Genomic DNA, 16,230 nt, shown 5'->3' with positions numbered 1-16,230 from the left:
TATATATATATATATATATATATATATATATATATATATATATATTTATTTTTTGCACAAGATAAAAAAAAATACTTTTAAATGTATATTTAACAAATCAAAATTGAGTAAGTACAAAAAGTTTATTGTAGGGGGTCTGTTTACAAAGCACTGAATCGGACATTTATCAAAAATTCCAGATCCATTGCTTTCAATGGGTTTGATTGATTCTCCTTTAGAGAGAGGGGGGGAGAGTATCACAGATTCAATATTATTTAGCCCCTAGAGCTTACATTCAAGGTTCTTGAAAAAAGGCCACAAATCTGAAATTAAGGTACCCAGACACCAAACACACACAAATGAAAGAGGCAAAAGCATTAAAAACCTAAATCTTTTGGTACCACCAAACTTAAGACTAGCTTATGCCAAATATATTTTAACAGTTTTGAGAGCAGAAATAAAAATTTATGGACAATGCATTGCATAAAAGGATCCAATCCCACCAATGCATTGTAATTTTAGTGCAATGACAAGCATTCTTTTCATTTCATACAAATGGGGTCCTTGGAAAGATGCACAAGATGCAAAGGTATAGCAGTAAGAGTGAATAAAACAAAGACAAGAGCACCCAGCGTAAATGGCAAGCTTCCTCAACTCTTAGCAAGTTTACTGGTTTTTTTATAAATACCTGAATTCATGTAGATATAACCCTGCTTATATTTTCATAAACAGTTGGGCAAGGTGACACAGCTATTGACAGATTAAGGTTGCAGTTTTTAAGTAGGGTCAAGAAAAGTAAATAATTAAATATTTGGATGGAAACAAACCACTGACCTGAAAACCTCATTAAAGTAGTACCTATCATCAAGGGATGTTAACACATATGTACAGCATTTCCCAGTTACAGTAATATATGCGTAAAAGTCAGTCTGTATCTGGTGGTTTGTTATACAAAATAAACTTCAAGAGTTGCTGTTTCTGTACAATTATCTTCGGTGTCCATGCAAAGCAATGTCAAGACCTGCAAACTTCATGCAACTTCTTGCCTAATTTGTCCCTGCTGATAACACTGGTAGCAACAGTTTAAAATGTAAATGCTACTTTTAACTTATTCCAACCTTCTTCTAAATATGAACTTCTAATTCACCTTTCACTTTTGTAAAACCATAATGAAAAGAATAGCTTCACTGAGCAAAATTCTATACATATTTCTCTCTGTGATATAAAATGATTAAAGACAATAGTTAGTATTCTATATTACTTTCAGAATTAGTTACAAAAAAAAGAAAATGTTAGACCCTTTTTTAGATCCTTAAAATTATAGACATGATAGTCACAAGCACAAAACATCTTCAATAGAGATGTATGTTTTTTGTAATGCAATGTAAGGCTTCTATAAACACATAAAAAGTTGTGATGCCCAATTAGACACAAGTGCAATAAAACTCATCCTTTTGAGACAAGTAGCAAGATGCAGAGTTACCTAGTACTTATTTTATCCTCCTCACGTGCAATGTACTAAGCCAGTGGCTATAAATCTTTGGAGTGTTATGGATGTTTTTATTGTTAAACAACTGATAACAAAGACATTAAGCAAAGCATTGCTTAAGTACTGTGGAGATTTGCCAGCTCTGATAAAAAATGTTAAGGATTAGTACAGCACAGGAAAGGCTACTTTGAAGTAATAAAAAATATTCACATCCTCGTTGTAGGTAAATAAAAAATTGCATTCAAAGCACCTAGAGTGCACCATTTACAATGCTTTTAAATTACTGAAAATCACTAAAACAGATCCATCATTTTGGTACTAGCATTCTGCCAATCCTTTAGGAATTCCATAAAGTAAATATGGGAGACTAATTAGTGTTAGAGATTAGATTAAGAGCTAGGTTATTGTCAAAGAGTTAGGGAATTACATCAAAAAATCTTCTAATATTTTTCCTTCTCTGGTTTCCCCCTCCAAGCAGATTTTTAAATATTAAAAAATCTGTTTTTATTACATAACTATTTTAGGTTTCATTATAATGTTTCTAATTTTCTCTCTGCCATACTAGCAGATCATGCTTGGTGGAAGGGGCCAACAACAACAGCCTGCCTCAGTACTCCAGTCTACATCAGTGTTTCACCACCAGGGTTCCTTCAGAGGTTGCTTGGGGTTCCTTGAGCAATAAGCAGTGTGTGACTCTCAGGTCTGTTTAATAGATACCAAATACTCGTTTTGGCTATCTGTAAGGATGACATTCTTCCCAATGGCTAGCAATGTATGAGGCATTTTTTTTACTGGCCACCACACGACATGTACTGTGAGCTGTGGATATATTAAATATAGCAGGGGTTCCCTGAAGACCTGCAAGTTATTTAAAGGGGTCCCCTTTTGTAAAAAAAAAAAGATCACAAACACTGGTCTATACAGAAAGATTAGGTGTGCGGCCATTACTACAATAATTCTAAAGAATGCTAACAGCATGGATTTGAAGCTAATCTATTGTTTTCAGTTACACGTCAAAATCAAGCATATAGCTAACTGCAGCATACTTCTGGATAAATCAAAATTATGAGATATCTTGGGCAGAGTAGGCCGAAGACATACCATGGTAGAGCAAAAACAGGATTCTCAAATATTACTAATTATAAATCGTCTTACACAAGATTCATACAAGTTTCATCCAGGATTCAAACATTTTTCCTAAGAAAAGTGATAGTTGTAGGAAAAACAAAGTACATATTAACACCCAAAATGAATGCAAACCCTTAATAACTTTTTGTTCCTTAGAATAATATTATTAATTTTGTAAAGTTTGATGACTGCAAAAATATCTGGTAATCCTTCCAGTAATCCAGGGAGCTTGAGATTTGTATTCTGAAGTGGACTGACAAAACTGAGTCTTTTCAGCCCTGCCTAACTTACCACTGTGAACTACAGACACATTCCCAACCCTTATTATAGAGATGGAAAGAGGTAAAGGTATTCTCTACTCAAAATTAAGATTGGGCAGCCTATGGTGCAAAACCCACCATGCTAATGACCCACTACATCTGAACTACAAGAACTGAAAAGCTGCAATATAATTAAGATTTTGTTCTTATGTTTAGATACAAAAATGGAGGTTGCCGCTGCTGTTTTTGCTTCTGAAAATACCTTTTCTGGTTAAGATGCCAAATCTACTGCCTTATCAATTTAAGTCACTAACCTGAAAATAAGTATTTCTGTTTTGTCTCTGAATAATCTGAATGCAGACCAGTGATTCAAAGTACTGAAGGTCAACCCTAGCACAACAGTCGTATTAGGTTAGTGCAGCTAGCTGCCATACGGACTAAAAACCTTGTTTTGCCAAAAGTGACACTATCACCTCGGCCATGTACAGGAAAGTGACAGCGTCTATGGAAATGGCTACCCCAAATCTACTATCTTTCCTGGCCTTTTTTGCAGTGTGTATTAGAAAGAGCTGTGCAGCAGTGAAGGGTGGATGGGTAGTATGTAAATTTGAGTTTTTGTGCGTGGTGTTTAGTTGGTGGGATATGCAAATCAAGTTTGCCCACTAGACCTGAGCACTATCACAAGGAAGAAGATCACATGCATACCGTGCCTGATTCTGTGGCAATATTTTAATGATGGCGGCAAAGAATACAGTAGAGGAATCAGTGGTAAGGTTACTAAAGGGGGCCAGGGAGTCATTTTCTGTTATTTTGCCCTGCATAGGTGCCTGCAAGGTGAAAGCTACCCTTTATATCTGCATGGATCTAAATCAAAACTTAAAAACATTTTTGGGGTTGTAGTGCACAAAATCATGTGACATGAGGATGTTAACCACAGTCCCAGAAGCACTGGTGGTCCTTTAACCAAGTGTCATATCTTATGCTCCCCATCTTAGGTTTTAAACATTAGAACACGCTGTACCAACCCGGACACTGGGTTTTTAACTGTAAGGCTAGGAACCGGCATTAAAAATGAATGACAGACACAAGGATTCAAATGGAAATGACAATTTGAGGTGCAACAACTGATAGGACTGGCTGTTCTAGAACAGAATAAACAGAATGCTAGAAAGGACATAGATAAAATGTGAGACTGAGTGATAGAAGCCAGAAAGTTTAGGACAGGAACTGAATTCTCACTGCATGTCATAATATCCAGATCTCACTGAGCTGAGACAAGAGGTGACTTTCAGTCACTGTGATTAGAATAAAATAATTCTATGAGGATGACATTCAGAAACCTAATCACACACAAGGCTGACAACTCAACAGCAGGCAGCAAAGTTCAACTCTTCACAATTTAAATATGTATTAAAGGTACAAAGCAGTCAATCATTATTTTTGAATGTAAGCAAACTCTGGGGATGTAGCTTATCTGACTTATGACTGAAATTATTATTCTATCATTTGTCTGATGTGGATGGAACCCTAGAGTACTACAGCCCTGCCTAAACGAAGAAACATAGACAAATTGTAAACCAAGGGAAGCTTCTGAAATGGTGGCATTACTTCTGGTATAAAATTACCTACTTGCAAATGGCCAAATGCTGGGATAAAAAGTTGTTGGCCTAGAGTACATATTTAAGTTTGAGGCACTGGTACATACTTCACTGGCATTGAAATTTGAAGCATTTCTGCCTTTTTTTCCATTGTTTCTTGGGAATGACCCATATTAACATTTCATCTTCTGTCTTGGCATTCTGCCTAGGGAAAGCTCTTATATGGTGACTTGATTTGCACCTTTGCTTCAGTACACCAAGGATAGGTATATGTTATCAGAACAGGGTGGTTTAACAAATGTCACTCCTGGTCTTGAACAATTAACATCTGCCCTGTAATATTCCATGGTGTTTGGATTAAGGTGTTTGTGCTAGGTGGATATAAATGCTGGGTTACTTCCTTACACTTGGTAGAAATTACTACTAAATATACAATGACTTGGATATATGAGAACCTTCACAGACATGTGTTGGATGTCGACAGTCTTTCTATACATAAAAACAGATAACTCTGTAAAGGAAAAGAGGTAAATGGCTGAAAGACTGCTGTATTGACACCAGTCCTTATGCCCCTAGTTGGTATTAAAAATGGGTACTGGACTTCTCATGCATTTTAAACAGCTAACATACATACTTTTCAACCAGATTCATTAGACTGGTAGTCCTTCTGCATTGGACTAGAGTCTCCTGTTAAATGAATCTGTACTGTCCATTTGAGGGTGAATAGGGGTGTGTTGTGCAATAAAAAACAGGGCTTTGTAATGTCACAGGAACTCAGTTCAAAACATGGGGTTACTGGTGGATGTGGATCCAAATAGCACTATCATCTCCTAACTGTGAGTGTTAAAACAATAATTCATGTAAAACAATGGAGTTTTTTTTTATATTAACCTGTTCCATTTTTGAAACTGTCTTAAAGAGCTACTGCTGTTAATCTCTGGCATCCAATACACTTACAGGTGTATGGAATACACAGTCCTACTGGGTTCTTGGATTCCTTCAATATACTGCTATATTGCTACATAGTGGAGCAATCAGTGTGCCAGACAGGAACCCAGGATGAATCCTACGAAACCTATACTGAAAGAATATGCAGGCTGCCATTAATCTCTACTTACAAAAATGCTGGTTAATTTAGGCAGTGAAGCATCTATACCTCTTGTCAATCCGCCCACTTCTGGATTTTTGGCAGGTACCATGCCCCCTCACATGCACATTATATCCAGCCACTTCCTATTCTCAGTAAGGCCGAATCCTACCCTTAAAAAGTCCAATATGCCTATTTGATAAAAGCATTTATGGTGAGATTGGACAAAGTGGGGCAAGATTTTAGGAGGAGAGCTGTATTAGCGGAAGCTAACATAAAGCAAATAAGAAAAAAAATAAATTTGATCTGTCCTTTCAACCAGATTAGCCTCACATGATACGAGGCTAATCAACCCACCCTTGTCCAAGGAGGAGAAGCGCACTTCTTTAAGGAAATGTGGTGATAAAATAGAGACTTACAACTGCATCATGATGCATTTTACTAGGAAATCACCAAAGATGTAAAGGTTATATATTTTTGATAATCCACAGTCAGCCGCTACTAACAGTTATGGAGACCAGTATTCACTGGTTTCAATACTTTATGAGTCAGTGACAAAGATTATATATACTTGCAGACCTAGAACACACAATCTGCAAATTGTAATGTAGAAAAAAAATCAGTGCAAAGCAAGAAATGAATGCCAGCCAGCCAGCCAGCTTTATTTCCTCAGTACACTGCAACACTGCAATCTTACACAAATACACAGGTCATGGGTGGGAGACTGTACGACTAATTAAAATTTGTTGTGAGTTATCTAGCATAAAAGCATATTTCAGTAAACTAAATTTTAACTAAAAAAAATTAAAACTTTTACCTAAGATAGAGCTTCACAAAAAAAATCTAATACTGTTGTCATTGGCCCAGTGCTAAACAGCTTTCAGATCAAAAAATCCCTGTTGAGTCTTCATACTGCATTATAAGTCTGACTAGGCAGATACTGATGTGGTCAAATATAATGTTAAAGTACACTGTGGGTGTTGACTAACAATTGCTCACTACCTTACTTCCTGTGGCTACAAGTCTTGCTTCCCCATGTAGACATATGGTTTATGTAATAAAGGGATTCTGGGAAATGTACAGGGGTTTCTACTGTACTTCCTACTTTGGATGTCACGTGGTCGCACACAAATACCCCTAGCAGTGGCTAAATGCAGAGATTAGACAAAGAGCTGTAAAAAGAGAAGCAAGAATATTCAGGCAGTAAGACAGGTATTTTGTTTGCCACTTTTCTTCTATACACTGTTTTGCTCAAGCCACATTTTTTTTTATTGATATTGAATTTGATTAGGTTAGAGTGGGGAACAGGTAGAGACCCTGTCATATTTTTAATGTTCCCTACTGGGAACATTTGCACATCCCCGCATTTCTTGTCAGAATAGGATGTGCTGTTATCTGGGGAAAGGTGAGCAAAGGCAAATGCTGCTGGCATGTCAGAAAGGTTTTGGTAGAGAAATGAATGACTGCATCTTTGGAAAGAATTAAAGCAATTTGAAGCTCTCTGAAGAAACATTATTTTTAACTAAATATAACTTTATAACTTTATAAAATTTATAACTAAATAATTGCAAGAGTGTGAAGTAATCAACAGACAGCAGCAGTGTTATGGCAAGCTGCAGCAGTCTATATTTTATGTTATTCTGACCTCTAGTGGTAGCTATAGAGATGACAAAGCTAGGTTTTTCTTGGCTAAATAGCATATCGCTGTTTATCTGATTTTAATCCCCTGGCAAGTGCTGTCAGGCTGTTTAATACTCAGACCCAACTGCAGGTTAAAAATATTCTCTAAATGACTCAGTGTGCATTAAAGCGTGCAAACAGAGCAATGGAACTCCCACAGTTCACAGTTACAAACTACCTAGCATGTCAAATCCCCTGACCAAAGTCCTCAAAAAATTATCAATAAAACACATTTTGGAGAGTGGGGAAAAGAAAACTCAATGTGCACAATCTGTGTTTTTAATAATCTGTATAAAAATATCACCAAAAGCAGGTTAATGTACTAAATGGCTGTCTCACATCATGTTAAAGAGCGCAAAACCCTAAACAACCTGGTTTACAGAAACAGATGAAATATCTAAACTTATATATAAACTAAATATAGCAATGTGTAAGGCAAGTCATTATGGAACATAATTGTGAGTATGATTTAAGTTATTTGTCAACATACAGCTGACTTTGTACCCACATAAGGAAAAGTAAACACTTTACAGGGGAGTACAAGTAGTCCCCGAGTTAAGGACATCCGGCATACGTACGACTTCTAGATACGAACAGAGCTTCCCTGCTCGTTTGTGTGCAGGACAGAGGCTTGATAGGGGGGGGCAGTTCGCATGGTTTGCAGAAGAAATCTTTTGCTAAACACAGCTGAGACTGAGCTTTGCAACATCTCCAACATCTTGTAACTCTTTATTGAACAAGACAAACTCTGCAGTTCTTTTTGCACATCAAGCACAGCTTGATTCAAAACTTAATGAATGTCTAGGCTCCATAAAGTCTTTTTTTTTTTTGCTTTGTTTGTGATTACCTCACAGTGAGGATTTTATACACTGACACCGCACTGCCTAATAATATGTTAAGACAAACATCTGTCCTAATTGCATTTAATAAAATAATGTACCAGTTCCGACTTACATACAAATTCAACTTAAGAACAAACCTACAAACCCTATCTTGTATGTAACTCGGAGACTGCCTGTACTCAGTACTTAAAACAATAATATGTCTTGTTCCTATGCATACACGGAGTGCAACCTTCTTCCGCATAAAGATTAGAGCATTAGTTACTAAACAAACATTAGGCTTTTTCCCCTTAACAACCCAAGCTGCTTAATTAATTTTTTTTTTGTAAAGTCTACTTGTTTAGTAGCTATGAATCAGCATTCATGAATCATAATGCAAACTAGTATGACTTCTTGGGCTCAGATATATAAGTGCGCAAATGAAGGAGTAGAGTAAGCCTATGGCCAGATCATGTACAATACAGTAAACAAGTCCCCATTCATTGCTGTATCCTCAGGCTATGTTCAATGAAGAAGTGAGTGATTCAGTACTGCTTACTGCTGCCTTCTGGTAAATGTGCAACCTCTGTTAAAAAAAAAAAAAAAAAAAAACAGCACAACATTGTAGGCAGCTGAGCAGCTGGAAAGGTGTCTGGTCCGCACCTATCCGCACCTATCACGCATTGTGATGAAATCTCAAGACAGAAAAGTTTTTATATGAAAAACAGATCTTGACAGGCTGCTGGTCCTTTAATATGAACAACCAGCAAATGTTTTTGAGATGTTAAAACCCTCAGCTGACAAGAGCTCTGGGTGCATAAAAATACAAACTATATATATATATATCCGTTATGTTATCCGCTCTGGAATTGTAAGAAACCATAAGCAATAGGAGGTACTAAAAGAACATCCTAATTCAAAATGTGTTCATTTGAATTAAGTCAATTTTCTTTGAAGTGTGAAGTTTTATCAGTTTTTGGTCATTTTTCAGATCAAATCCCCAGAGGTGGGGTGGGGGTGATCGCCTTGCTGGGGACCAAGGCAGAGAGGGGCAAATAAAGAAATCCATGATTGGTAAAGCTTCTGAAAACAGACATCAGCGAATTGAGCAGATGTCTTAAGACACAAATCACACAGCATTTCCTAGGAGAACACTGACATGAACTAAGGATAAAACATATGCTTTAGGACACTGCCAATCCTTTTCCTTGCAGAAACACAATATCAAAGCAGTTGTTTTTACCAGAAGAGTCTACTTTTACAAACTTTATTGACTGCAATGTAGACGATAGCATTGTAATCGGCCAGTGGCTAGGGACAATGCAGAGACTGTGATATTGATATATAAATAATAAAGTCCTGGAAAGAGTTACACCATTTTTTGTGAGTCTACTGAAAGGATGGGAGGGGTGATTGGTAGATTTCCAAAACACTTATAGTCCCTGAGATCATATTCTTTTCACAGAGATCATATTCTGTTTTTTCCCCCTAGCAACACAGTGATGAATAGAAGCAAACATTTCTCCAGCACTATTCTTTTCACGTAAGCAAATAAGTCTGGGACAACCAACAGTTTATGTAAAATGTAATTTGTAATAACATTGCAAGCAAATAGGCTTCAAGTCAGGAACTACTCGTATCACTTGTTTTCAATTTAAAGGCTTTCCAGTTTGTTTATTTGGTTAAAAATGCGTAGATCGACAGATAGGATGCTTCTTGAATCTAATGAAGAACATTTATTATTGGAGAAGATAAAAAATAGTAAAAGTAAAATGGATATATTGTGTCTAACAAAGTTAAGTTGTATCACTGTAAACACTTTAAGCAATATAACTTTTATTTTTCACAGAACTAAAGGATATTTATAAAACAGGGAATTAGACATTTTCTCAAACATTCCCCAGTGGGAATCTTCCAAGTCCATGTGTTTGGATGGCTGTAACTGATCCCCATGAAGGAAATGTTTGAGGGAATGCCAGGATCCCTGTCTTTTAAACAGAGCAAAAGGTGATCTTGATAAAAAAATAATTAATAATGTATAGCAATCTCTCATGAAGCCATTAAAGAACATGTGGACTCTGAAATGAGACCTCCAGTTCAGTAGGTAGAAGCCTTCCAATTTGTTTAATGTGCAGAAATCTTGTCCAGTGCTGCATGTACCTGCCCAGTTTTTAATAGACCAGAAAGGGTAATGTCATATTGCTATTGGCAGGTTATCTGTAAAAACAAAACACGTGATGTTTTGGTTAGCTGTCACAACTAACCAAAACCAGGCTTCCCTTGCACACCATGAAATATATTCACATTTTGTTTCCTACCACATACACACTACATTAAATAACATGTTTGCAGTATTTAAGTGAAAATTGCAAGGTCACCTGTTCAACGAAGGTAAAATGTGACTAATGTCTTTACAATAGGCAAAAATGTACCCTTTTTCTTTTGTGTAAAATTGTCCTTGCCAGTGTATTATGTATTATAAAGTAGGCCTAACCAACACCATTCAATGTCGAAACACTTATTTTGGCACACAATTGGTGCTTCATGTAAATACCAAGCTATGGCCCTTTTTAGGGAGTTTTTTTTCTGTCCAAATGATTTCCATAAAAGCCAGGTGTATTTATTAGTTGTTAGGACTATAAACAGTTGAAGTTGCACTAATGTGCCAGGTCTCCTATTATTATATTCATGATCTCATTATTATTTATTTATTTTCACCCAGGGTAGGAAGGGTGAAAAATGACAGTATGGAGAACACATGAAAGGTAGAAGTAAGAAAGGTAGTATAAGAAATAGTATATTAAAGACAATCCAAAAGTAAATGCAGAAATCTAAATTTAGTTTATATTTAATATTGCATTTTCATACCAGGGCTTACCTTATTAAATTTGCAGCTGTAACAATGTTGTTCTCTGTGCTTTCCCTAACATCTTTTTCCAGCATGCTGCCCTTCTGTGCAGTTTATGGTTACTTGTCTTCATCAGTGTATCAGCAGTGATGTGGTCACTTATTCCCTTCTGTAACCTGCAAGCTAGCTTGTGTTCAGAGGCAGAGCTTTGATGTAGACACAAGATTTATTTTCCTAATACAGTGAAACCATCCAAACAACTGTAAAAAAAAAAAAAATAAAACACATTAACATACGTTAGTTTTCTTCAAAACAAACTTGGATACACTTTTTTCTAAATCCACAAATATTTTTACAGTAAAAATTACATACTTCAGTTCTAAGATATTGAGGTAAATAGGTACTGTGAACATGTAAAGCCCTTTACCAAAAGCCTTCATTCATTTCTGTATCTATGAGCAGTATAAAGAAATTAAACACAAATTACAATTTCACAAGGTTAGCAGTGGACTTTTAGATCTTTCTCTATTTGGTTCTGTTGCTCCAATCTTTAAAGCTTGCCAGCCCTATAATTTAAACAAAAAATGTGTATCTAAACTGCTGGAAACTAAGGGAAGGCCAAAATTCATTGATGTGCGCCAATCCATTGAAGTAATCGGATTATTTTTAGCTGACACTCTGTACGTTATACCCCAGCCCCAGCTTAAAAAAATGATGAAAGCATTGCTCACATAAGTCAAAAAGAGTTGCCACAAGAACAGGAATAGAGGGATAATATTCCAATGGAGGCACTTGACAGGAATGGAAGATACATCTCCCTTATAAGACAGACTGTTAAAAAAACTGGATATACTTTAAAAATGGAAGAGATCAGGAACAGCTTGTTTTAAAGCTATTTTATTGCTTGTTAGGGATACATATAAGTCAATATGAATAGTCTGAACAGGTGCACTTTAAATATTTTGTATGTATTTTGCTACAATGAATTATGTTCTCTAAAGGATAATAAGCAGCGAGGTTTCAGCCTTATCCACCCTTTTTTACACAGTATACTCACGATTATGTTATTGTATGGCTATATGATTAGTTTTTTACCAGTTTTTTTTTTTTTTATCTGTTTTTATTACCATTAGTACACCTGTCTGATTTATTTGTGTGAGTATCTACACTGTCTTTCTTAAATATGTTCAATAAATACAATAAATATTAACATAATTTGACACTTAGTGGACTATCAATCACTTGGTTCTCCCATTGTGCATATTGGTTCCTCCCACTGACCTTTATTGTACTACCATGTCCTGTAGCATCATGAAAGCATGCAGCAAGAACAACCGTGTGCAGCATGGGAGCATTTTTATTGTGGTGTGTGTCAGTTAAGTACAACTCTTCATTTCTTGCTATATTGTGTTTCATCAATGTTTAATGCAGGAGGAATTTCAGTTTTTCACTAAGGGTAGAAATAACAATTCATGTTCATCTATTAATGCTTACCACAGTGTTAAAAAATAGTATAGTAAACTGTGTTCGGAGACTGTGTCTGCCCTAGAAACTCCATATGTTCTTAAGGATGTGTGCCTTTTGTGAGTCCAGTGTGTTCACAGGCTGTGCATGCCTTAAGAATGCAAGGGTAAATGTAGGTGGGAACCCTCCAAAACTCCTGTCAGGAAACAAAAAATGTTCTTCTGCACAGCAGAGAAGAAAGGAGTTAACATAAGAAATATGGAGGAAAGCATAGACGATTCTTACTAAAAGGATGAAGGTTCCCTCCATTGCTTCTAAAAAGAAGCAGCAAGAGCTCTTCCCCTTTTTATTTAAAAAAAGCTGATAAAAGTGCTGGCTATTTTGAGTAATAGTTTTGAAAGGGAGGTAGAGGCACCCTATGATTTTGACATCACAAATGAATTTTGACTTTCATATATATAAGTAATAACATATTAAATATTTGCCCATGGATGCAAAAAAATAAAAAAATATATATGTAAACAATCTATAAGAAAAATACTCTTGTTTTTTTAAAACAAAATACAAATACCAAAATTAGTAGAATTTTAAACTTAACAATGTCGTTTTTCAAAAACTGTAAAGAATCATTTTTATCAAACATGAAAGTAGAGGGCTCCTTCTATATAGTACATTGTACACTGCCATGCAGAAACAGAGATTCTAAGTCTCAAGATCAGTTTTTCTCAAACAGGATTTCATGGAACCCTAGGGTTCCTACACAGCTTGATAGAGGTTCCTTAAGCAATGATCAGTTTGTACATTGCAGGTCTGTTTAAGTGACACCAATTATTTTTTTTTGGCAATTTGTAAGGTGACATTCTTTCCATTGGCCAACAATGTAGGAGGAATTCTTTCTACTGACCATCACACTAATATAGTGAGGGTTCCTTCGGACCTGAAAGTTGTTTCAAGTGTTTATGGTAAAAAGGTGAAGAAACACTGGCACAGATGTATTTTTCACATGTTTACATTCAACAGTCCAGTGTATGGCTTTATGCAATATTAGAGCCATACATTTTTCTCAGCCTAATAACCTCTTTGGCTCCTTGAATTGCAGCAACATGTTGAAGCAATGTACAGGAGAGTACAATTTTTATGTCTTATATGTTTTAATGTCCATAAACAAGTATTTTTAAGACAGCAATTTAAATTCATTTTTAATTTGGTAATGTTGGATTGTATGTCATTTTTTTCTCACAAAAAGCTAAACATTATGGGAAATAATAGATATAAATACATTATGATTTGTTATTTTATAAATAATGTCTTATGTACCATTAGCAACCAAACATGACAATTAATGTCAGAGCCACAGTTTTAAGATTGCAGTTTGCAAATGGACTGCAATGACTGACGTAATATACTGTATGGTCACATATCCTAGAATAGTAAAACGTATGCTGCCCTAATGCTGCCATTTGAATTACTGTACCAATACTGCATATCCACTCCTGCCATCCACTAGATGGTGATAAATCCATTTGAAAATGCACAGACACCATCATAAGTAAATGAACCAGACAGGTCTGTAATTACATTGCGGTAAAGGAATACACTGAAGTAGCATAAATGCCTTTACTCAAGATTGACATATTATAAGAGATAAGGGCAGCTCCAAACATAATGCTAAAAACAACACTAGAAATGGGGGCTGCAGACCTGTATTAAGTAGCTGTAATAGATTCACAGTGGCTTTATACTGGAAAAACTTAATTATTTTTATGTCAACTGAAATATGATCAAGTGTTACGCATTTCAAGGCATCAACAAACTGTACCAGAATTATCAGAGATCAGCGCATTGCAATACATTTACTAAGTTAATAGGGGACACATAAGGTATTTTGATTCCTATGCCATAGTACTGTTCCAAATGCCTAGTAAGCTCACACACTTAAATGTGATTTTACTTTAATGTCATGTAAAATATTAAAAAATTGACTAGGGACTGAAATACTTACCTCAATGTCTCTCAATTATTTCCACCAAGGCTTCAATCCAGTGCAGAGAGTATCATTGTATGACCAGCACCAGTTTAGCTTCATACAAACTAATACACCTGTACCAAAAATTACACTGCCCTGAAATTTGACAATAGCAGATTCCAGCTAAATTGGGTGAAGTGTTTCCATTTAGTAATTTGGAATAGGCAAAATTTATATTGAGTAAAGATCCCACTTTTCTTTTTTAACTCTTTGGTACCCTATAAGGGAGATGTCCTAATATTACTGACAAAATTGTAACAAGCCTGAGCTTAGCTTTTCAGCTAAATTTACAGTGGCACCTATTAAATAAAATTCTGGATTTGTTGCTATGGAGAATCAACTACAGACACAGGACACAAAAACGCAGACACACTCACTACTGTAATCTCTATACAACGTTAAATATATTTGTATATATTTAACAATGACCAATATTACCCAATCTTTAAAGAATGTTTAATAAAACTTTGCTGCTGATCCAATATAAGTAGGTTTATATTTTGCACAATAAAATTTTAGGAAAACAATACATTTGCAATTGTGACATGTACTTAGGTACAATTTTAAGAAACAAAGAAAATATTTAGGTTTTTATTTATAAAGTAGTGTATCTGACATTCCCTAAAACATTCTCTGGTTAGAAGTCTGCAAAATGTGTTTACAAACAGCACCAATTCAAACCTATGGCAAGGGGAGAGGTGGCAAACTGCATATGAACACCTCTTACTGTCTGCCAATTAAAGGCTAATGAATAGACCAGTTTGATCCAATGTTAATCTTTTTGGCAAGCAGTGCTGAGTGGTAAACCTGCTCCAAAAAAAATGCATAATCTGAACCTAACCTTATTGGTTCTAATTATAATATCCAATCAATGTATTTAAAGAGGGATTACATCATATACTTATATTTTCATATTATACTATACAGAGACATTTTCAGCAACTATTCAAGAAAATCCAATACTGTTCCTTGTTAACCGAAGATTGCGGGCATGTTCAAGAAGAATATGGAAGGTACAACAATCCAGATGGAGAACAGTCAAGAGATTTTCATAATACATACAAAATCTGTGCAGTCCTAGAATACAACATTACCTAAGCCAAACAGAATTGTCTTATCTGCAAAAACAATTTAACCCCTTACCCTTCCAATTCTGAAAGGAGGGGAACTGCATACTGACTGCACCCTTCTGCCCCATTTGAGAGCCTGCAAGAGTGACACAGAATAGAAGTGACAGGTAAAGCCATGTTGTTAATATATTAAGGCCAATTGTATTCTCGCCTGCGCAAGACAAATTGGATTTAACTCGCATGAAATACTGGCTTAGGGAGGACACCGTGGTTCCACTTTGCGGCTCAGCCGGAGGTTACGTAGTGCTGATTACTCTACTTTCCCTTCCGTTCATTTTTTGAATGCTATAAAGTCTGAATCATTGGCAGGGGGGAAAAGAATCAATAGAAAGAAAAGCGACAAGCAATCAATGAAATAAAGTAGGAGTTTAGCTTATTTTTGTATGGCTACACAAGAAAAATCATCCTATCTTTGTACATATGAAACTGAAAAACGACAAAATTATACTTCAGCCAATCATCACCTATTCATAATTAAACCAATGTGACATAAATAGGCTAGCTGCTGAAGAGGTCTTAATCCACCTGAATGCCCTTTTGCTAAAATATTGTTTTCCCCATCTATTAGGCACCTCTGACACAGTCTCGACAAATAAATGTGTTTTCACTGGTTCTTGATGTCTCTTAAAGCTCATTGAAATCTTTGCCCAAAAAAATTTAAAACAATTCTACTCAGTCACGTAAAAAGCCAGCTAGGTGCAATGAATTGCATAAATCAAA

The sequence above is a fragment of the Pyxicephalus adspersus genome, chromosome 6 (genome assembly GCF_032062135.1).
Source record: "Pyxicephalus adspersus chromosome 6, UCB_Pads_2.0, whole genome shotgun sequence".
Classification (NCBI taxonomy): Eukaryota; Metazoa; Chordata; class Amphibia; order Anura; family Pyxicephalidae; genus Pyxicephalus; species Pyxicephalus adspersus.
Note: the sequence above shows the minus strand (reverse complement) of the source record.